This window comes from Trachypithecus francoisi, unplaced genomic scaffold (assembly GCF_009764315.1).
Source record: "Trachypithecus francoisi isolate TF-2019V2 unplaced genomic scaffold, Tfra_2.0 Lachesis_group18, whole genome shotgun sequence".
Classification (NCBI taxonomy): domain Eukaryota; kingdom Metazoa; phylum Chordata; class Mammalia; order Primates; family Cercopithecidae; genus Trachypithecus; species Trachypithecus francoisi.
Window position 1 is genome coordinate 24,917,076 of NW_022681463.1, and position 23,552 is coordinate 24,940,627.

General features: G+C 35.6%; 1 long non-coding RNA gene across 1 annotated transcript in view; it reads right to left on the bottom strand.

Annotated features, from left to right (window-relative positions):
- The window catches only part of LOC117063390, a 47,713-nt gene that overhangs the window by 19,807 nt on the left and 4,354 nt on the right, over positions 1–23,552 (bottom strand). The window contains exon 3 of the long non-coding RNA XR_004428898.1: positions 958–1,042. This is a non-coding gene — a long non-coding RNA (uncharacterized LOC117063390). The remainder of the gene's footprint in view (positions 1–957; positions 1,043–23,552) is intronic.

Consider the following 23,552-nt stretch of genomic DNA (forward strand, 5'->3'; position numbering starts at 1 on the left):
GAAGTGTTCATGATGTTCTACACAAAGGGAGTTATCCTTTTAAAAATACCAAAAACAACCTTATTTTAAATACTGGAAGACAAATTCATGATATCTACATGGTACTAATATTTGTGAATTTAGAGTGCTAAATGCTACCACATGCCTTAAAAACAATAGTATCAGCATCCTCTACTTTTAATTAAAAGAAAATTTATCTAACAGGTATATTTCATTTGTTTTCTTAGATTTTCTTGTTATGTCATATTGTCTTATATAACCATATGTAAGTCACAAGACATGATAAATTGATCTAACCCTTTCCAAAAATTCTTTTTACCTCTTTCTATTTTTCACATGGTTTAGCTTTAGCCAGAAATTTCAAAACAAAATGACAAACAGAAAATTTTATACTGATTATTCTCATTTGTCACTTCTGGTAATACTTGTAAAAATTAGAAGTTCTTTATGATAATTTCCGACACTTTTATAAGATTTTACATGTGTTATGATTTTATTGTTTAAGACTTTATCTTAAGGTCTTTTAAAATGGTTAGCTGTAATCTGATTTTTTTTCATAGTTTTAACTAATTTTTATAGTAATTAGAATACCTTCAGTGTTATATTCCTCAGTTTTGTAAAAATTCAAATAATACATATGACTACATAGATATTATTTTTCAGGTTTTTTAAAGGGAATTATGCTTCTCTTAAAAATTTATCTGGGAATACAAACCCATTTCTTTAAATTATGGCAAACTATCATGATATACATATATTATATATATAAAGTATGTTTTATCATTTTTATACATCTTAAATTTCAATTAAATTGTAGCTGACAGATTCTTTAATTATCTAATCCTCCAATAAGATAAATTATTGCTGTTCTTATAGGTCTTTTCCCTCTTTTGTTTAGTTAAGCTGCCTTGGTGATCTCTGGTAACTTGTTGGTCTATGTCCTCAAATCTGTATTACTTTCTTTCTCAAACTATTTCAAATTTGTTCTCTAATTCCATCTGGTCAATTTAATCAAGTTGAACACTTACCATCTGCGTATGCTCTGTTTAATACAACTGAAGGAAGACAAAGACCCTCATTAGACATCCCAAACCTCTGACTTCAACCACCCCTATACTAGACATGGCAAACTCCATATTCTAGAAACACTCACTGGCCTCAAGTTTACTTTCATTTTCAAGGTAGTAATCTTTCTCCATAAACATCAATTCTTCATCTTTGTATTTCTTCTTTTTAACATCTAAATTTAGATGACTGCATTTCCAGCCCTTGTGCTGTATTACCTAATTCTTTCAACCTCTGGTCAAATGAGCAAAACTACTTACCTGATGTGATTTAGGAGGATATTAAATAAAGCAATTTAAATGAAATCCATAGCACTGTGCCTGGTAAACAAAGTGTGATCAGCAAATGTTAGCAATTCTTATTGTTTAATTATTATAATTACCAAACTTTCTTGAAATGATTTTTCTGTTTTATCAATGACCACTAGTGGTATTGGAAAATCATTTTTATCAGAATATTATTGATGCATGAGTAGTTTTTTTTTTTTTACGAAATATATTCTAATCCCTTAAAACTAAGGTCTAAATAAAATATTTATTACATGTTAAAAATCAAAATCATAGAAGTCAAGATTTGGAAAAGATTTAAGATTTTATTCATTTTAAGGTCATCATTTAATTGTGAAGCCAGAAAATATATGACTTGCCCAAGGGACTCTCATCAATACTTTCTCAGAAGTAATTAATCTCAGGGGAAATCGAATTTGGTACTTGTTAAAAATCTGTTTTCTTATTTTCAAATTGTAATTATTAATCATGAGATTATCAGAAACAAGACTATCAGTCTTTTATTGTTTTCAGTTATCATTTTTTTATTATTATTATACTTTAAGTTCTAGGGTACATGTGCATAACGTGCAGGTTTGTTACATATGTATACTTGTGCCATGTTGGTGTGCTGCACCCATCAACTCGTCAGCACCCCTCAATTCATCATTTATATCAGGTATAACTCCCAATGCAATCCCTCCCCCCTCCCCCCTCCCCACGATAGGCCCTGGTGTGTGATGTTCCCCTTCCCGAGTCCAAGTGATCTCATTGTTCAGTTCCCACCTATGAGTGAGAACATGCGGTGTTTGGTTTTCTGTTCTTGTGATAGTTTGCTAAGAATGATGGTTTCCAGCTGCATCCATGTCCCTACAAAGGATGCAAACTCATCCTCTTTTATGGCTGCATAATATTCCATGGTGTATATGTGCCACATTTGCTTAATCCAGTCTGTCACAGATGGACATTTGGGTTGATTCCAAGTCTTTGCTATTGTGAATAGTGCTGCAATAAACATACGTGTGCATGTGTCTTTATAGCAGCATGATTTATAATTCTTTGGGCATATACCCAGTAGTGGGATGGCTGGGTCATATGGTACATCTAGTTCTAGATCCTTGAGGAATCGCCATACTGTTTTCCATAATGGTTGAACTAGTTTACAATCCCACCAACAGTGTAAAAGTGTTCCTATTTCTCCACATCCTCTCCAGCACCTGTTGTTGCCTGACTTTTTAATGATTGCCATTCTAACTGGTGTGAGACGGTATCTCATTGTGGTTTTGATTTGCATTTCTCTGATGGCCAGTGATGATGAGCATTTTTTCATGTGTCCATTGGCTGTATGAATGTCTTCTTTTGAGAAATGTCTGTTCATATCCTTTGCCCACTTTTTGATGGGGTTGTTTGCTTTTTTCTTGTAAATTTGTTTGAGTTCTTTGTAGATTCTGGATATTAGCCCTTTGTCAGATGAGAAGATTGCAAAAATTTTCTCCCATTCTGTAGGTTGCCTGTTCACTCTGATGGTAGTTTCTTTTGCTGTGCAGAAGCTCTTTAGTTTAATCATATCCCATTTGTCAATTTTGGCTTTCATTGCCGTTGCTTTTGGGGTTTTAGACATGAAGTCCTTGCCCATGCCTATGTCCTGAATGGTACTACCTAGGTTTTCTTCTAGGGTTTTTATGGTATTAGGTCTAACATTTAAGTCTCTAATCCATCTTGAATTAATTTTCGTATAAGGAGTAAGGAAAGGATCCAGTTTCAGCTTTCTACTTATAGCTAGCCAATTTTCCCAGCACCATTTATTAAATAGGGAGTCCTTTCCCCATTTCTTGTTTCTCTCAGGTTTGTCAAAGATCAGATGGCTGTAGATGTGTAGTATTATTTCTGAGGACTCTGTTCTGTTCCATTGGTCTATATCTCTGTTTTGGTACCAGTACCATGCTGTTTTGGTTACTGTGGCCTTGTAGTATAGTTTGAAGTCAGGTAGTGTGATGCCTCCATCTTGTTCTTTTGACTTAGAATTGTCTTGGCAATGCGGGCTCTTTTTTGGTTCCATATGAACTTTAAAGCCGTTTTTTCCAGTTCTGTGAAGAAACTCATTGGTAGCTTGATGGGGATGGCATTGAATCTATAAATCACCTTGGGCAGTATGGCCATTTTCACGATATTGATTCTTCCTATCCATGAGCATGGTGTGTTCTTCCATTTGTTAGTGTCCTCTTTGATTTCACTGAGCAGTGGTTTGTAGTTCTCCTTGAAGAGGTCCTTGGCATCCCTTGTAAGATGGATTCCTAGGTATTTTATTCTCTTTGAAGCAATTGTGAATGGAAGTTCATTCATGATTTGGCTCTCTGTCTGTTACTGGTGTATAAGAATGCTTGTGATTTTTGCACATTGATTTTGTATCCTGAGACTTTGCTGAAGTTGCTTATCAGCTTAAGGAGATTTTGGGCTGAGACAATGGGGTTTTCTAAATATACAATCATGTCATCTGCAAACAGGGACAATTTGACTTCTTCTTTTCCTAACTGAATACCCTTTATTTCTTTCTCTTGCCTGATTGCCCTAGCCAGAACTTCCAACACCATGTTGAATAGGAGTGGTGAGAGAGGGCATCCCTGTCTTGTGCCAGTTTTCAAAGGGAATTTTTCCAGTTTTTGCCCATTCAGTATGATATTGGCTGTGGGTTTGTCATAAATAGCTCTTATTATTTTGAGGTACGTTCCATCAATACCGAATTTATTGAGAGTTTTTAGCATGAAGGGGTGTTCAATTTTGTCAAAAGCCTTTTCTGCATCTATTGAGATAATCATGTGGTTCTTGTCTTTGGTTCTGTTTATATGCTGGATTACATTTATTGATTTGCGAATGTTGAACCAGCCTTGCATCCCAGGGATGAAGCCCACTTGATCATGGTGGATAAGCTTTTTGATGTGCTGCTGAATCCGGTTTGCCAGTATTTTCAGTATTTTATTGAGGATTTTTGCATCGATGTTCATCAGGAATGTTGGTCTAAAATTTTCTTTTTTTGTTGTGTCTCTGCCAGGCTTTGGTATCAGGATGATGTTGGCCTCATAAAATGAGTTAGGGAGGATTCCCTCTTTTTCAATTGATTGGAATAGTTTCAGAAGGAATGGTACCAGCTCCTCTTTGTACCTCTGGTAGAATTCAGCTGTGAATCCATCTGGTCCTGGACTTTTTTTGGTTGGTAGGCTATTAGTTATTGCCTCAATTTCAGAGCCTGCTATTGGTCTATTCAGGGATTCAACTTCTTCCTGGTTTATTCTTGGAAGAGTGTAAGTGTCCAGGAAATTGATTTTCTAGCTGATTTGCGTAGAGGTGTTTATAGTATTCTCTGATGGTAGTTTGTATTGCTGTGGGGTCTGTGGTGATATCCCCTTTATCATTTTTTATTGCGTCTATTTGATTCTTCTCTCTTTTCTTTTTTATTAGTCTTGCTGGCGGTCTGTCAATTTTGTTGATTTTTTCAAAAAACCAACTCCTGTATTCATTGATTTTTTGGAGGGTTTTTTGTGTCTCTATCTCCTTCAGTTCTGCTCTGATCTTAGTTATTTTTTGCCTTCTGCTAGCTTTTGAATGTGTTTGCTCTTGCTTCTCCAGTTCTTTTAATTGTGATGTTAGAGTGTCCATTTTAGATCTTTCCAGCTTTCTCTTGTGGGCATTTAGTGCTATACATTTCCCTCTACACACTGCTTTAAATGTGTCCCAGAGAGTCTGGTATGTTGTATCTTTGTTCTCATTGGTTTCAAAGAACATCTTTATTTCTGCCTTCATTTCGTTATGTACCCAGTAGTCATTCAGGAGCAGGTTGTTCAGTTTCCGTGTAGTTGAGCGGTTTTGATTGAGTTTCTTAGTCCTGAGTTCTAGTTTGATTGCACTGTGGTCTGAGAGACAGATTGTTATAATTTCTGTTCTTTTACATTTGCTGAGGAGTGCTTTACTTCCAATTATGTGGTCAATTTTGGAATAAGTGTGATGTGGTGCTGAGAAGAATGTATATTCTGTTGATTTGGGGTGGAGAGTTCTATAGATGTCTATTAGGTCCGCTTGGTGCAGAGATGAGTTCAATTCCTGGATATCCTTGTTAACTTTCTGTCTGGTTGATCTGTCTAATGTTGACAGTGGGGTGTTGAAGTCTCCCATTATTATTGTATGGGAGTCTAAGTCTCTTTGTAAGTCTCTAAGGACTTGCTTTATGCATTTGGGTGCTCCTGTATTGGGTGCATATATATTTAGGATAGTTAGCTCTTCCTGTTGAATTGATCCCTTTACCATTATGTAATGGCCATCTTTGTCTCTTTTGATCTTTGATGGTTTAAAGTCTATTTTATCAGAGACTAGGATTGCAACCCCTGCTTTTTTTTCTTCTCCATTTTCTTGGTAGATCTTCCTCCATCCCTTTATTTTGAGCCTATGTATGTCTCTGCATGTGAGATGGGTCTCCTGAATACAGCAGACTGATGGGTCTTGACTCTTTATCCAGTTTGCCAGTCTGTGTCTTTTAATTGGAGCATTTAGTCCATTAACATGTAAGGTTAATATTGTTATGTGTGAACTTGATCCTGCCATTATGATATTAACTGGTTTTTTTGTTCGTTAGTTGATGCAGTTTCTTCCTAGCCTTGATGGTCTTTACATTTTGGCATGTTTTTGTAATGGCTGGTACCTGTTGTTCCTTTCCACGTTTAGGGCTTCCTTCAGGGTCTCTTGTAAGGCAGGCCTGGTGGTGACAAAATCTCTAAGCATTTGCTTATCTGTAAAGGATTTTATTTCTTCTTCACTAATGAAACTTTGTTTGGCTGGATATGAAATTCTGGGTTTAAAATTCTTTTCTTTAAGAGTGTTGAATATTGACCCCCACTCTCTTCTGGCTTGTAGAGTTTCTGCCAAGAGGTCTGCTGTTAGTCTGATGGGCTTCCCTTTGTGGGTAACCCGACCTTTCTCTCTGGCTGCCCTTAAGATTTTTTCCTTCATTTCAACTTTGGTGAATCTGACAATTATGTGTCTTGGAGTTGCTCTTCTGGAGGAGTATCTTTGTGGTGTTCTCTGTATTTCCTGAATTTGAATGTTGGCCTGCCCTACTAGGTTGGGGAAGTTCTCCTGGATGATATCCTGAAGAGTGTTTTCCAACTTGGTTCCATTTTCCCCCTCACTTTCAGGCACCCCAATCAGACGTAGATTTGGTCTTTTTACATAATCCCATACTTCTTGCAGGCTTTGTTCATTTCTTTTTCTTCTTTTTTCTTTCGGTTTCTCTTCTCGCTTCATTTCATTCATTTGATCCTCAATCGCGGATACTCTTTCTTCCAGTTGATCAAGTCGGTTACTGAAGCTTGTGGATTTGTCACGTATTTCTCGTGTCATGGTTTTCATCTCTGTCATTTCATTTATGACCTTCTCTGCATTAATTATTCTAGCTATCAATTCTTCCACTCTTTTTTCAGGATTTTTAGTTTCTTTGCACTGGGTACGTAATTCCTCCTTTAGCTCTGAGAAGTTTGATGGACTGAAGCCTTCTTCTCTCATCTCGTCAAAGTCATTCTCTGACCAGCTTTCATCCGTTGCTGGTGATGAGCTGCGCTCCTTTGCAGGGGGATATGTGCTCTTATTTTTTGAATTTCCAGCTTTTCTGCCCTGCTTCTTCCCCATCTTTGTGGTTTTATCTGCCTCTGGTCTTTGATGATGGTGACGTACTGATGGGATTTTGGTATAAGTGTTCTTCCTGTTTGATAGTTTTCCTTCTAATAGTCAGGACCCTCAGCTGTAGGTCTGTTGGAGATTGCTTGAGGTCCACTCCAGACCCTGTTTGCCTGGGTATCAGCAGCAGAGGTTGCAGAAGATAGAATATTGCTGAACAGCGAGTGTACCTGTCTGATTCTTACTTTGGAAGCTTCCTCTCAGGGGTGTACTCCACCCTGTGAGGTGTGGGGTGTCAGACTGCCCCTAGTGGGGGATGTCTCCCAGTTAGGCTACTCAGGGGTCAGGGACCCACTTGAGCAGGCAGTCTGTCCGTTCTCAGATCTCAGCCTCCGTGTTGGGAGATCCACTGCTCTCTTCAAAGCTGTCAGACAGAGTCGTTCGCGTCTGCACAGGCCTCTGCTGCTTTCCCTGTTGTTTTTTTACCTGCACCCTGTCCCCAGAGGTGGATTCTACAGAGACAGGCAGGTTTCCTTGAACTGCTGTGAGCTCCACCCAGTTCGAGCTTTGCAGCGGCTTTGTTTACCTACTTAAGCCTCAGCAATGGCGGGCACCCCTCCCCCAGTCTCGCTGCTGCCTTGCGGTTAGATCACAGACTGCTGTGCTAGCAATGAGGGAGGCTCCGTGGCCGTGGGACCCTCCCGGACAGGTGTGGGTGTAATCTCCTGGTGTGCCCGTTTGCTTAAAGTGCAGTATTGGGGTGGGAATTACCCGATTTTCCAGGTGTTGTGTGTCTCAGTTCGCCTGGCTAGGAAAAGGGATTCCCTTCCCCCTTGCGCTTCCCAGGTGAGGCAATGCCTCGCCCTGCTTCAGCTCTCGCTGGTCGGGCTGCAGCAGCTGACCAGCACCGATTGTCCGGCACTCCCCAGTGAGATGACCCCAGTACCTCAGTTGAAAATGCAGAAATCACCGGTCTTCTGTGTCGCTCGCGCCGGGAGTTGGAGACTGGAGCTGTTCCTATTCGGCCATCTTCCTCCACCCCCTCATTCTATTCCAGTTATCATTTTTAATATTTTCTTAGTATATATTTTAAACTGTAACTTCAGTTCTGGATTCACCATCATTGATTTATTAATTTTATTTATATATAGAAGAGTATCTAATGTATACAATCACTATGCTAAGTATTTTACAAATAATATGTAATGTAAGCCTCATGTAACTATGGTGCTTCTATTATTCTCATTATATATAGAAAGATTTGACAGAGTAAATTGTTTCTTTCAGGCAACCTTGGTCCCAACATCTTGTATGCTGAGTTTATTCCTATCTTACAGTTTCCTAGTCAGAGTGTGTTTATCGTGTTGATCAGACCCTCTCCTTCTAAGAGTAATCTGGTGCAATGCGATCAAATGATGTACATGAGTTGAAAGCTAGTTTCCTAAGTTTTATCTTTAGGTTTTCCAAAATGGTTATCTAAATGTATATATACAAGGTATTTGTAAAGTAATTCTTTTCAAAGTTCCACATCTGTTTTATTTCCAGGTGACATCCTTGAAGGAAACCTCATATACATCTAATAATTGTAAAAATACATTCAAGAATTCATGAGTCATGATACATTAAACAGGGATTTCTTGATTAGTCAGATTTATTAACGTTATGCATGTATTATAGTATCTGCAAACATAATCCTTTCAGTCTCCTGCTAAAATTTTAAGTATTTAAAACTGCCTAATAGCATAGCAGAGTTGAGGTATTAATAGCATATGTTTCTAATTCAGACTTTTGGTTCTCTTTCTTAAATTTTTTGTCTCCCTTTCTATTGATTTTCTTTACTAGAAAGTGTGTGCTCAGGTTTTAAAATAGGCAAGAGATTAAGTTGGCTCATTCACTGATTCCCATTTTATTGTAGGATATATGAAACATGTATCTTCTTGTTATATACATCCCATATTATAGCGCTGTGCAATACCTAAGTTTTAGATTTGCATTTCAAAAAGAGAATTACAAGCTTTCTTAAGAGTAATGTTACCTATCTGATGCTTTCATTGAAAACAAAGTTTAAATTTCATCTCATTGGCAAGGTCAACTCTAAAGCTTACTACACAAATTTGGAATTTAGAGTGGTTATATTCAGAGGCTTTTATTTTGTGATTCAGTTTATGCTTATCTCTTTTTATCTTACTGATATTATAGAAGTAATAGGAATAGTTAAAATGGTGTATTCAGTAAACGTTTTGGAAATAGATATCATGAAAAGCATTGTTCCTATCTGGGTACATGAATCATATTAGAATTAGTGCAGAACTAAGATATTTAGAAAATATTGTAAGTAGTCACAAGTCTTTTCTTCCTAGGAATGCTTGTCATTTTCTTTATTGAATTTAGATCATTTAAACCTCTTTTGTATCCTCAGATCTATGACAAGTTCTAAAAATCTGATTTCCAGCTTATTCAGCTTGTTCTAATTTTAGGATAGACCTGTAAGAATATAATGACCAGTTTAACCATAGTGATATATTCATTTCCAAATAATTCTTTATAATATAAATATTTCTAAATTTTGTAATATAAATATAAATAACATTTTCTGTTCCTATTTAGAGGGAGGGCTATATACATATTTGTAGTTTAATGTAAGGATCATAGTGGATATTCCTCATGCAGTAGAAATATAGTTGATAAGAGGGAATCTATCCTATTTAGAAGAAAAAAATAGCTTTCATAAGAAGTAATGAGCAAGCTGAAAGATAATGAGGAGACTGAGAGCTCCTCCCTGGGGCTGGGGCTGGTGAAGAGGGCCTTCCATGGTATGGACATACCACAGTGTGCTCATCTATTTACTAATTAATGGACATTTGAGTTATTTCTAGTTTTGAGTAATAACAAATAAGGCTATTATGAACATTCATGTACAAGTCATTGTAGAAACATACATTTCATTTCTCTTAAATACATAGCAGTGTATCAGGTCAGTATAGTCCATGTATGTTTAAGTTTTTAGGAAACTGCCAACCTGTGGTCCAAAATGGTTATGTCATTTTACATTCCCACCATTAGTGTATGAGAATTCCTGTTCTTCCACATGCTTGCCAAAATTTGGTATGATCAGTCTTTTTGCTTTTAGCCATTCTAATATGTATGCAGTAACAATGAGTTGTGCTTTTAACTTGTATTTTATGAATGACTAATCATACTGGGCATCTTTTCATGTGCATATTTCACATGCTTATTGGCAATGTCATTCTTGATGAATTATCGGTTCTAATCACCTCTCGTTTTGTAAATTGGATTGCTGGTTTCTAAGTTATGGGCCTTGAAAGTTATTTTATATTTTGGATTCAAGTATTTTACCATGTATATGATTTGTGTTTATTTCATACAGTACATATTTTGCATTTGGTCTTAGCAATATATGTCAAAGACTAGAAGCTTTCATTTTGATGAAAGAAGTTTATCATTTTTTTCTTTGATACATTTTGGCTTTGGTGTTATATCTAAGAAATTGTTTCATTTGAAGTGATGAAGGTTTTATCTTATGTTTTCTTCTAGGAGTTTTATAGTTTTATGTTTCACATTTGTGCCTATGATCAATGTTGGGTTAATATTCTAATATGGTATGAAGTATAAAAAAATTCTTAAAAAACGAAAATGGAAAACAACATATGTATATACAATTGTTCCAACGTAATTTATGAAAACACTATACTTTCTCCCCTGAATTGCTTTTGCCCTTTTGTCAAAAATCTATTGTTTATGTAGGTCAACTCTAGTTTCTAATCTAAAGTCTATTTTGTTCCAAGGACGTATTTTTATGCCAAAACTTGAAATCAAGTATTGTTAGTTCTTCAACTACAATCATTTTCAAGATTGTTTTGAATGTTGTTTTGAATATTTCTGGGTCCTTTGCATTTCCATATGAATTTTATGATCATCTTACAAGTTTCTGAAAACATGCTAGGTGGGATTTTGACAGGAATTGTATCCATCTGTAGATAAATTTGAGGAGTATTGCCATTTTAACAGTATTAATTCTCTGATTAATGTTCATTGGATGCTTTTCATTTAGATGGAGCTCCTTTAATTTCTCTCAGCAAAGTACAGGTCTTTCACGTGTTTCAGATTTATCCTTAAGTATTTCATATATTGATCCTGTGGTAAACATTTTCATCTCAATTTTTAATTGCTCATTGCTAGTGTTCAAAATGCAATTGATTTTGTCCTTTGCTCTTTTATTCTGCAACCTTGCTGAACTCATTTATTAGTTCTAGTAGCTCTTTTTATGGATTTCATTAGAATTTCTTTATGAATGATCATGTCATCTGTACATAATGACAGTTTTACTTCCTTGCTTTTCATTTTAGATGTCTTTTATTTCTCATGTTTTAGTTTGTTGATATGGCGAATTACACTGACTGCATTTCAAATGTTTAACCAAACTTGCATTTGTAAGATAAGCTGCATTTAGTACAAGAATTATTAATATAGCTAGACAGATCGATTACACAGATAGATTCAATTTTTATTGAAAACAAATTTCATCTAGATTTATGAGGAATACTTTTTTTTTTTTTTGCAGTGTCTTTGTCTTGCATTGATAGTGCAGTAATGCTAACTTAACAGGATAGGTTACAAACTATTCACTCTGTTTTTGTTTTTGTTTTGTTTTCTGATGAATTTGTGTAGAATTGGTATTGTTTCTTCCTTAAATATTTGGCTGATTCTAGCTGTAAAGCCATCAGAACTGGGAAAATTCCTTGGGGTAACTGTCTTAACTAGTAACTCAATTTCCTTAATATCCTATATTTTTCCTGATGCTTATATCTTTTGTTCTCCCTTTTTTTTTTTTTCTGATGTATCTGGATAGAGGTTTATCAATTTTATTGATCTTCTCAAGGAACCAGCTCTTGGCTTCACTGATTTTTCTATTGTTTTCCAGTTGACTGATTTCCACTCTAATTCTTTTTTTTCTTCTTCTTCTCCTTACATTGAATTTTGTTTTTCTTTCTTTCTTTAAGCTTTTCTATTTTTCTGGTGGTTGCTGAGGTGAAGACTTTAACAAGACACTTCTGCTTTTCTAAGATAGAAATTCAGCACTATAAGTTAATTACTCCCTAATGTCCTTACTGCTTCTGCAGTATCCTACATATTTTGAAGTGTTTTCACTTCCAAATATTCCAGTTAAAACTGCTTAACTTATATTTATATTTTCCCTTTTTATTTCTTCTTTGGATAATGGGTTATTTAGAAGTGCATTATTTAGCTGCTAGATATTTTGTGATTTGACAGATTGTTATTGATGCCATTATTAGTAGAAAAGATATTTTTTAATTGATTGATATTTGTTTTATGGCTCAGATTAATTCCATGTCTAAAAGTACTCCACGTATACCTAAATAGTATGGGTTTTCTATTTTTGTTGGATGCAGGCTTCTATAGATATTACTGCAGTCCAGTTGGTCAGTGTATTCTTACTGATCTTTGTATACTTGTTCTATCAATTACTGTGAGTTCCTTTGAAATCTCAAACTGCCATTATGGCATTATCTATATCTCTTGCAGTTTTATTAGTGGTTGCTTCATTTATTTTAGATGTGCAAATGTAATTGTTTACATATAAGCATAATTGTAACCATATGTTGCTCTTATGATAAATTAACCCTTTTATCATTTTGATAATATTGGGGTTTTTTGTTTTAAAATTTGCTTTGCATTATTGTAATGTACTCATATCAGCTTTTTATATTTAGCTTGATATATTTCTCATTTATTCACTTTTAACCGATTTGTTTCTTTATTCAAAGTACATTTCTTTGAGATAGCATATAGTTGGATCTTTTCAAAATCTCTGTCTTTTAATTTGAGTGTCTAAACTATTTACATTTTATGTGGTAATTGCTATAACAAAGTTTAGCTCTATTATATTCCTGTTTGCTTTTTCATATAGCCTATTTGTCTCTTTTTCCTGTCTTTCTTTTTTATTTTAGAGTAGTTGTATCATTTTATGATTTCATTTTCTCTTATGTTGCTTATTATGTATAACGCTTTGACTTATGATTTCAGTGGTTGCATTAGGTTTCATACTGTACATCGATAATGTAATAATTGTATTCCTTATCTTTTACTTAGACTTTCTTTTTATGGTAAATAAGAATAAAGCTTCACAGAAAAATTAAGTAAAACATATGAAGTTCTTACACACCTCCTCCCCCTACACACACGCAGCCTCCACCATTGATGTTCCCCTCTATAATAGTACATTTGTTGCAATCAATGGACAAACATTAACCCATCATTATCAACCAAAGTCCATAGTTCCTACAGAGTTGACTCTTTATTCTTGCTGCTGTACATTTTGTGGGTTTGGGCCAATGTATAATGACTATTCATATACATATTATATGTCTATAATGACTATTCATATATATATTATGTGTCTACTATGATGGTATCACATGGAAGCATTTCTTTGTCCTAAAAATTCCCTGTGCTTCACCTATTCATCATCTTCTCCCCCATTACCCCAGCAATCACTAATCGTTTTCTTTTTTTCATCATTTTGACTTCTCTAGGATGTCATATACTTGGAATCATATAGTATATATTTTATTTTAGATTGGCTTATTTCACCTAGTAGTATGCATTTAAGTTTTCTCCATATGTTTTCATTGCTTCGTAGCTCAGTTCTTTTTAGTAGTGAATAATATTCAATTGTCAGAATGTACCACAGTTTACTTATCAATTCAAATAGTAAAGGGCATCATGGTTTTGTCAATTATGAAGAAAACTGTTGTAAACATCCATGTGCATTTTTGTGTGTGTGGACATAAATTTTCAATGAACTTAAGTAAATGGCAAAAAGATTAATTTGTGGGTCATATAGTTAGAGAGTGTTTGGTTTTGTAAGAAACTGCTAGAATGTTTTCCAAAGTGGCAGTGCCATTTTTCATTTTTACCAAAATCTTATTGCCTCAAAATCCTCATCAGAGTTTGTTGTTGCCAGTGTTTGAGACTTTAGTCATTCTACTAAATAGCTAGTGGTATCTTATTGTTTCAATTTGCAATTCCTAAATGACATATGTTGTTGATCATCTTTGTGTATGCTTATTTACCATATGTATATCTTCTTTGGTGAAGTGTCTGTTCAGATATTTTGACCACTTTTAATTAAGTTTTTATTTTCTTGTTTTATTTACCTTATTTTATTTATTTATTTAATTTTTGGAGGTAGAGTTGCCCAGGCTGTACTTGAATTTCTGGGCTTAAGTAATCCTCCTACCTCAGCTTGCTGAGTAGCTGGGACTGCAGCCACAGCCTGTTTGTTCATTTCCTTATTGCTGAGTTTTAAGAGTAGTTTGAATATTAAAGACAACAGTATTTTATTAAATATTTCTTTCCAAATATTCTTTCAACATTTGTGACTTGTCTTCTTATTCTCTAGACAGTGTCTTTCGCAGAGCAAATGTTTTTAATTTGAATGGAATCCAACTTATCATATATCCCAATATATTCCTGAGAAAAACATCAAACAAATTCCTATAAAGCACATCCTACAATAGTACCTCTCAAAACGTCAAGATCATCAAAAACAAGGTAAGTCTTAATGACTATCATTGCCAAGAGGAACCTAAAAGGCACGGCAACTAATTTGATTGCATCCTGGGACAGGAAAGGAATATCAGATTAAAACCAAGAGAATATAAATATTCTATGGACTTTAATAAAATGAAAGGTATTGGTGTGGTCTGAATGTTTGGGTCCCCTAACAATTCACAAATTGAAACCTAACCAACAATGTAATGGTATTAGGGGAGGTGATTAGGTCATAGGGCTCAAGCCTCATGAATGCAATAAATGCCCTTAGAAACGAGGCCCCAGAAATATACCTTCCCCTTCTGCTATATGAAAATGCAGCAAGAAGGCACCATCTATGAGGAAGGGCCCTCCGCAAACACCAAATCTGCTGGTGCCTTGATCCTGGACTTTGAAGTTTCTAGAACTGTGAATAATACATTTCTGTTGTTTATGAATTATCTAGTCTATGGTATTTTGTTATAGAAACCCAAATGAACTAAGATAGATATTGATTTGTTTTTCTAAGACCACCAGAGCGGGCACAAAAGAACCAGCGACTAGGCAAGTGTAGGAGCAAAACTGCACGTTTATTTCGGTCACCTAAGGTGTGGGGAAGAGGTCTGTCGGCCTCCGGCAAAGAAGGCCGACAGAGTCCTCCGGTGGGGCTCTCCGACGGAGTTCCCACAGTCCCGACATCCCTACAGGAGTGGGGCTGTGAGAAGGCCGCGCGTGGGGGCCCTCCGGAGCGGCTTTTCTAGGAGTGGGAGGGCAATAGGCGGGGCACGGCGTGTCGGGGGGCGTTCCGCAGGTGCGACCAGGTAAATGTTGGTCTCTTCGGATTGACATCACCTGGCGCATGCCCAGTTGCTCTGCACCTTCCTGGGTCGCCGGCTGCATTTTCGCGTGCCTGCGCGGGAAAAGTTGAGGTGGGGGGGATGAAGAACCCGGAAGCGCACCATCTTGCCTCCGTTCGTCCAAACAGGTATCAGTATTCTTTCATTCATTGCAGCAATGAGTCATGCAAATATAAGATAATAAGGGAAGGTGGGTGCAGAATGTATGGAGATTTTCTGTACTATCTCAGCAAACTTTCTGTTAAATCTAAACTATTTAAAATTTGTCTATTGTAAAAATGAGGTTTGACCCAAACAGAAAATGTCAGGTGCCCTCCAAGTTTTCTGTATTAGTGAGAGTTTAGACTTAGTTGTGCATACAAAGAAATTCCAATACTATGTGATTTATTTTTCTCTTACGTAAGTTAGAATCCCACAGATAGACAGCCAGTCAAATAAATCTGGCAGCCTTTCTTGGGGCCCTCCAGGAACCTAGTCAGATGCTCAATACTAATAGTAACCTAGAAAACGCAAGTTAAAACTCCAGGGTAGAACCACATTTCAAACACAGTATGTTGGCAAAATGTTTAAATGTTTGACAATATGAAAGTGGCAAAATTTGTAGCAAAGGGGATATTCATACATTATTACTGAGTATAATATTTGGTACAACTACTATATTCTACTAGATCACATAGTACAATTTTAGTAAAATTGCATGTTCTACTAGATCACATTAAATACAATTTATATTTGCAAAACAACTTTACTAAAATTGATAATAAATACTAAATACCAAACATTAATCACTAAAATTGGACATATATGGATACAAAGACCAAATCTTAGCCATTGGCATATCTGTTTAAAAAAATCATAAATATATGTACCCGGAAACAATGTTCACAGTAACATTATTTGTAATAATTTAAACCCCTACACAATCAAAATGTCAATAATAGCGTGGAAGATTTTACCTTTGAAATTAAATACGATGATAATTTTTTAAAAACCCAAAATGAGTTTTAGAGTAATAGTCATCATAGTATCAGGCTTTACAATTTCAAGAGTCTTGAAACCTTTTAAAATTAAAAATAAAGAACCACACAGAGTTAAATTAGCTTTGAAAAAATAAGGGTCACAATGAAGTCCTTTCCCTATGAGGCTTTAGCATGTGTGTTGTAAAGACATTATGATAAGGGCGGTATGATAATGGATTAGGAATAGACAATCAGACAAAGACATACACAATTTGGAGACATTTATAAGTGTTTTATGTAGAAAATATATGGTCTCACAAGTCAAAGGGTGAAGAGTTTAACTATTTATAATGTAGTGTTAGGAAAATGGGTTTGCTACATGAAAGAGAGTAAAACTAAAATTATGCTGTTTAAAATGTCTGAGCTAGGATTAATGTAAAACTTGTATGAAAGCAAATTGAAAAACATGATGTATAGAAATATGCAAAATATTTTTATGTCTTAGGAATGGTTAAGCACTACACTAAACATGCCAAAATAAATCACAAATCATACAGGAATAAATAATAAATTTGAATTAATCATACTAAGATTTCACTGTCTAAGTCTAGAGTTTCTGTTCAATAAAATCCAACTTGTGCAAATTTAACAGAGATTTAACATATTAGAATATATTTGCAAAACATAAAATCAACGGTGAAAGAGTATCTATGATACAAAAGAAGTCCTAATTAAAATGGACAAAAAAGCAAAAGAAACAATAGAAAAATGGACAAAGTCAATTGGTAGAAAAACAAAAGTAAATCATTAACGATTAAAGAGACAGTCAACTTCTTTAGTGTGTGGAATAAGTAAAACATTAGTAAGGTGCTACTCTACATATATCAGTGTGGCAAAAAGTTAGTAAGGTTGAAACTGAGAAGTTTTCTGAAAGCAGAAAACCATCTTGCCCTTCCTGTAGGAATGTACACAGGTGCAACCCTACTGGCAGTATTAGATAGTTTAAGTATTAGCATTCATGGCTCAAAAATCCTAGAAAGATTCTTATAAATTTCCCAAACAAGCCAAGAGTGAGATTTTAATTGCAATGGTACCTGGTGGTAAGGAGTAGAAGGCAGTGTAGGGGCACATTATTGAGGGATAGATGAAATATAAACACTGAAATACTCGCAGGAGTCAAAAGCCAAAAAGACTACTTGTATGGTAAGCAGTGTGAATAGGTCTTTAAACAATGCTGAGTAAAAAATCACGACAGGAAATATCTATAGCAACGTGTCATTTACATTAGTCAAACACACACACAATCTACATATTTTAAAAGAATAAATACAATTTAAAGATACATTCTATTGGGTACAAGGCTTAATACCTGGGTGACAATTAATCTGTATAACAAGCCCCCATGACACAAAGTTTACCTATACAACAAACCTGCACATAGAACTCTGAACTTAAAACAAAAGTTATATTAAAAAAAAAAATATATATATATATATATAATATATATATATTCTAAGCACTCAGAACAGCAGGGAACATAACTAGGAAATAGTCATAAGAGAAAATGAATAGATGCATAAATAATTTCATCTGAAAAGTGAAATTAAATCATTTACTGCTATAATGCAAAAATTTTAAAAATACAGAAGTTAAAATTAAAATTTATCATAAAATCTAAAATTGCACACAACCAAGCATACATAATATTGTTTAAAAATTTACTGCATTCCATCCGGGAAACAAACCTTTCTTGAACCTGGTATTTGTAAGCCAACATGTGTACCTGTGAGATTATTGTTTATTGCCTTCTAGAGTACACTCATATTAATTAGCACAAAAATCAGCTCAGTAAAAATTAATAAAGAAATATGTTTAACTGCCATATGTTTCTATTAATTAATGCATGCCATTGCAATTATCCATAATTGCTAAGCAAAGATCAGACAATTACCCTAATCAATATCACAAAGTTAGACTTTACAATTAATTGAAGCTTATGAGGATTTTGAGCTTGGATTCCAATCATGTCCACAGAGTTTATAAAATAAGCTATGCTAATCATTCACACCTAATACCGCTGAGAAGAAATAAAACTCTGGTAGTAAATCCAAGACTCAAATGCAATGTTCCCTGAACTTGAATTCAACTCTGATAACTATTTGTTGGGTGGATTTGGACATTAAAAACTCAACTAAAGCTTTGTTTGAGAAGCCAAGCAGTCGGAAACACTGACTGCTTCTTGGGGATGCCATTCCCATCACAGTCTCGTAGACTTGAGTGTTTATTATGACAGTTCTTGGCTAATAGTAGCAAATTATTCATAAAATGGAGTGACATTCTGATTATTTTAGAGGTGACATTCGGGTCAGCTGAGGTTTTAAGAACAGCATCACTAGTTTCAAAGAGGTGTGAAGGTGATTTCCTCTTTTGCTACTATCTTCCTCAATTCAACTCATCTTCCTCTATTATTTTATTCGTGATAAAAGAGAGACCTTTTGCCCTGTCTCCTGCTAATCCAATACCTATGTCATACAGGTTATCTATTACTACTCTTTAAAAGATAGGCTCTACTGCCTCATGCTTAGCCTTTTCTTCATACAACAAAATATTTCGAGTGGGAGTCACCTAGAACCAAATATAAAACAAGCCCATAAATCATAAATACCAAAAATATAGAAACAATTATGTAAGTAAAATAATTTGTATGCAGTTTACATTGAATTTTATGAATTTTATCTCTTGTTTACCCCAAGCCCTCCCGCACAGAGTCCTAGTTTTGTCTGTGTGTGTGCGTATGCATGTGTAGTGTATTGTTGTATTCTGAATACACTGAGTTATCTCATTGGTTTTGCCAAAAACACTCGTGATATATATTTCTGTCACTATGGAGGAACAGTTAGCTTTTTGAGTAATTGAGTCAGGGATGCCCAGGACCATTGTCGGGTTCAAAGATTCACCACAGTGACTCACTGAAATCAGCAAAGCTGTTACACTCATGGTAATAGTTTATTGCAGTTAAAAGATACAGCTTAAAAATAGCAAGAGAAAAGACACTTACAGCAGATGGTCCAAGAGAGAACAGGAACAAGCTTCTAGTTGTCCTTTCTCACTGGAATCACTGAAACAGTGCTTAATTCTCCAAGCAACGATGTGTGACAGCACATGTAAAATGGTGCCAATCAGGGAAGTTCACCTGAACCATGGTTCCCAGGGTTTTTGACTTATATGACTTATAGGTTTTATGCCTATATGACTTAAAGGTAAATCTATAGGCATGTGGCTCTCATTTGATTCACCTTAGCTACTCCGACCCAGAACCCCCAGAATTCAGACTGGTACAGTGTGACCCAAAGTCTAGGAATAGAAAACAAGCATCTACCATTAATCACATTGTTAGCATAAACTGGCATTCCCAAGGTCTCAGATCTACAAAAGCACTCTTTGTATTTCAAAAGATTCCAGGAGTTCCGAGGTTATCTTTCAGGAACTGATCAAAGGCTGGTCCTGAAGACCTTTGGAATCTGCAGTTTGGGCAAGCTAGAATTGCTGAGTTAACCCTTTGCTGCACAATAACATTGAAGAGTATAGGCATCTGGAATAGCTACTTTTTCTCCATTTTTCTCAGTGGCACCTGTATGAAAGGGTGAGGCAGTGGTAATTGGTAAAAAGGGCTCTCAAGGAAGCTTTCTTTAAAACTACTATTTTTCTTAAGTTGCACATATACTTAGAAGGATGACAGCTGCAATCAATCACACTCTATCCAGCTGCCCTTTAGCTACCTCTCCTGCCGTAACAACTTCTGAAGAAAAATTCAGTGGAAACTTCCAGAAGAACAGACACTCTAGAGTACGCTCCTTGCTTTCTCATTGGCCCACTTAGTCTTGAATCTCACGTTACCCAGTGGTCTACATGGCATCATTTTCTCACTGAGTGCCTACTCTTGGCACCATAATTGTGTTTGCTGAATCTGCTTTCACTCCCTGGCACCCCTCCACTAACAATTTGGATGTAATGGTGTAGTGTGCTTTGCTCAATTTGATGGCAAGTTTACAAGTGAGGCTGCTGATTAGTGCATCACAGTTCAACAACTCTGGGTGATAGTGCACAAAAGCATAGCCTTTCCATGATGGCCATGGCATCTGGTGGGGTACACAGGCACAGACAAGCCATTGGCTGGAGGACTTATTATTAGTCATGGCTGATCCTGATAATCTAGAGCCCAGAGTGTGGGCAAAGCATTTCTTTCCTTTGCCCTCCTGTCACCTTTCAGTCTACACACAGCCTCCTTTTAGTGGATTCCTTAAATTCCCTTATTCTTGGACCTCCCCTCCGTTCTTTTACCCTTCTGGGTTCTGCAGGGATCCCAGGATTCACCCTTATAACTATTTCAGTTGAGATTATTGAGCTAGGTTTGCTCCTTATATCTGAGACCAGGGATATCAAGTGATTGTTCATTGGCTAGATTAGAGACCTATTTATGACTTTATTATTATTTTTTAACCTAGGAGCATATAAAAGATCTTTACCTTCAAGGAATTACAAGGAAAGAAACATCTTCAGCTAATGTTGATGATCTCTTAGTGAAGAAGAAAGGTAATAGTGCTCTGTTTTATATGTTTTTACTGTTATGTTTCTACTCTTTTATTTGTAAACAAGTATCATGCCTGTGTTTACATATGCACAAATTTGTATGGCTGTATATTGTACCATAAATTAGAAACTCTGGAGGTGGCTTCCAGCAATTTGTGTTTTGGCATGTCCTTCAGGTGCTTCTGAAGCACACTCAAATTTAAGAACCACTACACATATGAGTCTAAAAATCAGGCATTGTAGATTAATATTATTGTGAAGTTTTATGCTTGAGAAATAGACACACAAGTAATAGAGATAACTTGTGATTCTGATACAAGAGGTAACTTGTGATTTCTGAATATCTAGAAATCAATGAATGATAGCTACAGATAATATTGTCCCCATCTTTCAGTTTAAGCAGAGGAATGTTTCTTGCTCTCACCAAAATTTCTTCCTTGTGTCAAATAATGCAGTTGATCCATGAGTAGTTGGTTTTGATTGGGGAGGGTGACGATTTCCTTCAGCAGACCTGATGACAGAGCAGCTCTGTCCCCACATTTTTTTCTAGATGCAAATTATGTGTAAAAATGTCAATGAAAATATGTTTCTGCTTCAGATATAACAGACTCGACTCTCTAGATAGATGGAAACTAGACAAGGTCAATGTATCTCCTGTTTTATCCCTGCACCAAGTACTAAAAATAACTGGACTCAATATCAAGAGAACATGTATGAGCACCACAGAATATTTTTCAATAAATATCTTTCTAGTCTTAAAAAGTATCAGATAGTAAGCTAAAATTGCTCTTATATATATTATATCTGATCCGTACATATCCAGTCTATCAACTTGCCTATCTCATTGTCAGTTTATGGGATAGAATGAAAAATATGATCCCTAAGGAAATTCAGGTCTTAATCCTCAAAATCTGTGAATATGTTATCTTATGCCGAAATGGGGAGAGAAGACTTGGCAAATGTAATTAAGGCTATGAACCTTGAGAGTGGGAGATTATTTTGGATTATCTGTGTGAGCCCAGTCTAATCACATGGCTCCTTTAAAGTGGAGTAACTGTCCTGGCTGTAGTCAGAGAGATCTGTGACTGTGGAAGCAGCCCCAAGAGATGTGATATGAGAACCACATGATGTCAGTTTCTGGTTCTGCCATGTCGGGGCTATGCTCAAGGGCTAGAGAAAGTCCTCTAGAAGTTAAGAGTGTCTCTGAACTGATAACTAGAGCCAACAAGAAAATACAGACCTCAGTCTCTGCATTTGTGTTACTAGACAGTTTTCACCAGTGTTACAGTATATAATTCTATAGTAAGCCACGATATTTATTATGTGGAATTTTCACTTCTTTCTTCTTCAGAATTGATACCTTTGTTCTTGGCTTTTCATTTTAATATACATTATAATATTAATTGTTTACTCATACCAAATGGGTTAAAAATAAAACAGGGGCATTTTGATTGAAAATACATTGCCTTAGCAGGGCATGGTGGCTCACACCTGTAATCCCAGCACTTTGGAAGGCCTAGGCAGATGGATCACGAGGTCAGGAGATCAAGACCATCTTGGCCAACATGGTAAAACCCATCTCTACTAAAAATACAAAAATTATCTGGACGTGGTGGTGCACGCCTATAGTCCCAGCTACTCGGGAGGCTGAGGCAGGAGAATCCCTTGAACCCGGGAGGCGGAGCTTGCAGTGAGCCAAGCTCGTGTCACCTCACTCCAGCCTTGCAACGGAGCAAGAGTCCGTCTCAAAAAAAAAAGAAAAAGAAAAAAAAGAGAATGCATTGCCTTTGTAGGTTGATGTAGGTATAACTGGCATGCACCTTTTCACAGTGTATCATCCTCAAGAGAAACATGGTGAACTTATTCATTTACCTAGGCCTTTCAAAGATCTTTCAATCAATTTTATATTTTTCTTCATGAATTTCTTTACACATTATTTTTGTTGGATCATGCATTTCTTGAACATTGTTTTTGTAAAATATGAAATTATTATTCATTTTGTTTTATAAAAGCAAGTAAAGCATAAATTTCCATCTGAATACCATTAAGCTTCCATCAGAAATCAGTATCTGCACCCATTAATTACCCTTGCTTCCCTCTATGGTTGAACATTATCAAAATATTTAAAAAACAATTTTAAAAATTATGTAAAAATTATGTGAAATTTGTATTGCAGAGAATTCTTGCTTTGTGATTGTTTGGCTTGCGGGTTTCTGACTTTATGATAGTTTTATCAAGGTGTTAAATGTGTTTTCAGCTTACATTTTTGACTTAAAATGGGTTTATCAGGTCTTAACCCCATCATAAGTTGAGGAGCATCTGTATTTTATTATTTTAACTTAACTTCCTTTTTAAATGTGTATTTGTAAATTTTAAGTGTATTGAATCTTTTGGTATTTAAAGCAATGAAGTGTACTTAAATTTTAAATTAAAAACTGTAAATAGCATAACTGGGAAAATATTCCAACACAACTTATCATTGACATATAAGAAACATGAGACACCTGAATTTATTAAAAATTGGCAAACATATGTATGATTACCTATCAAAAGAGGAATTAGTGATCCATATTATTCAA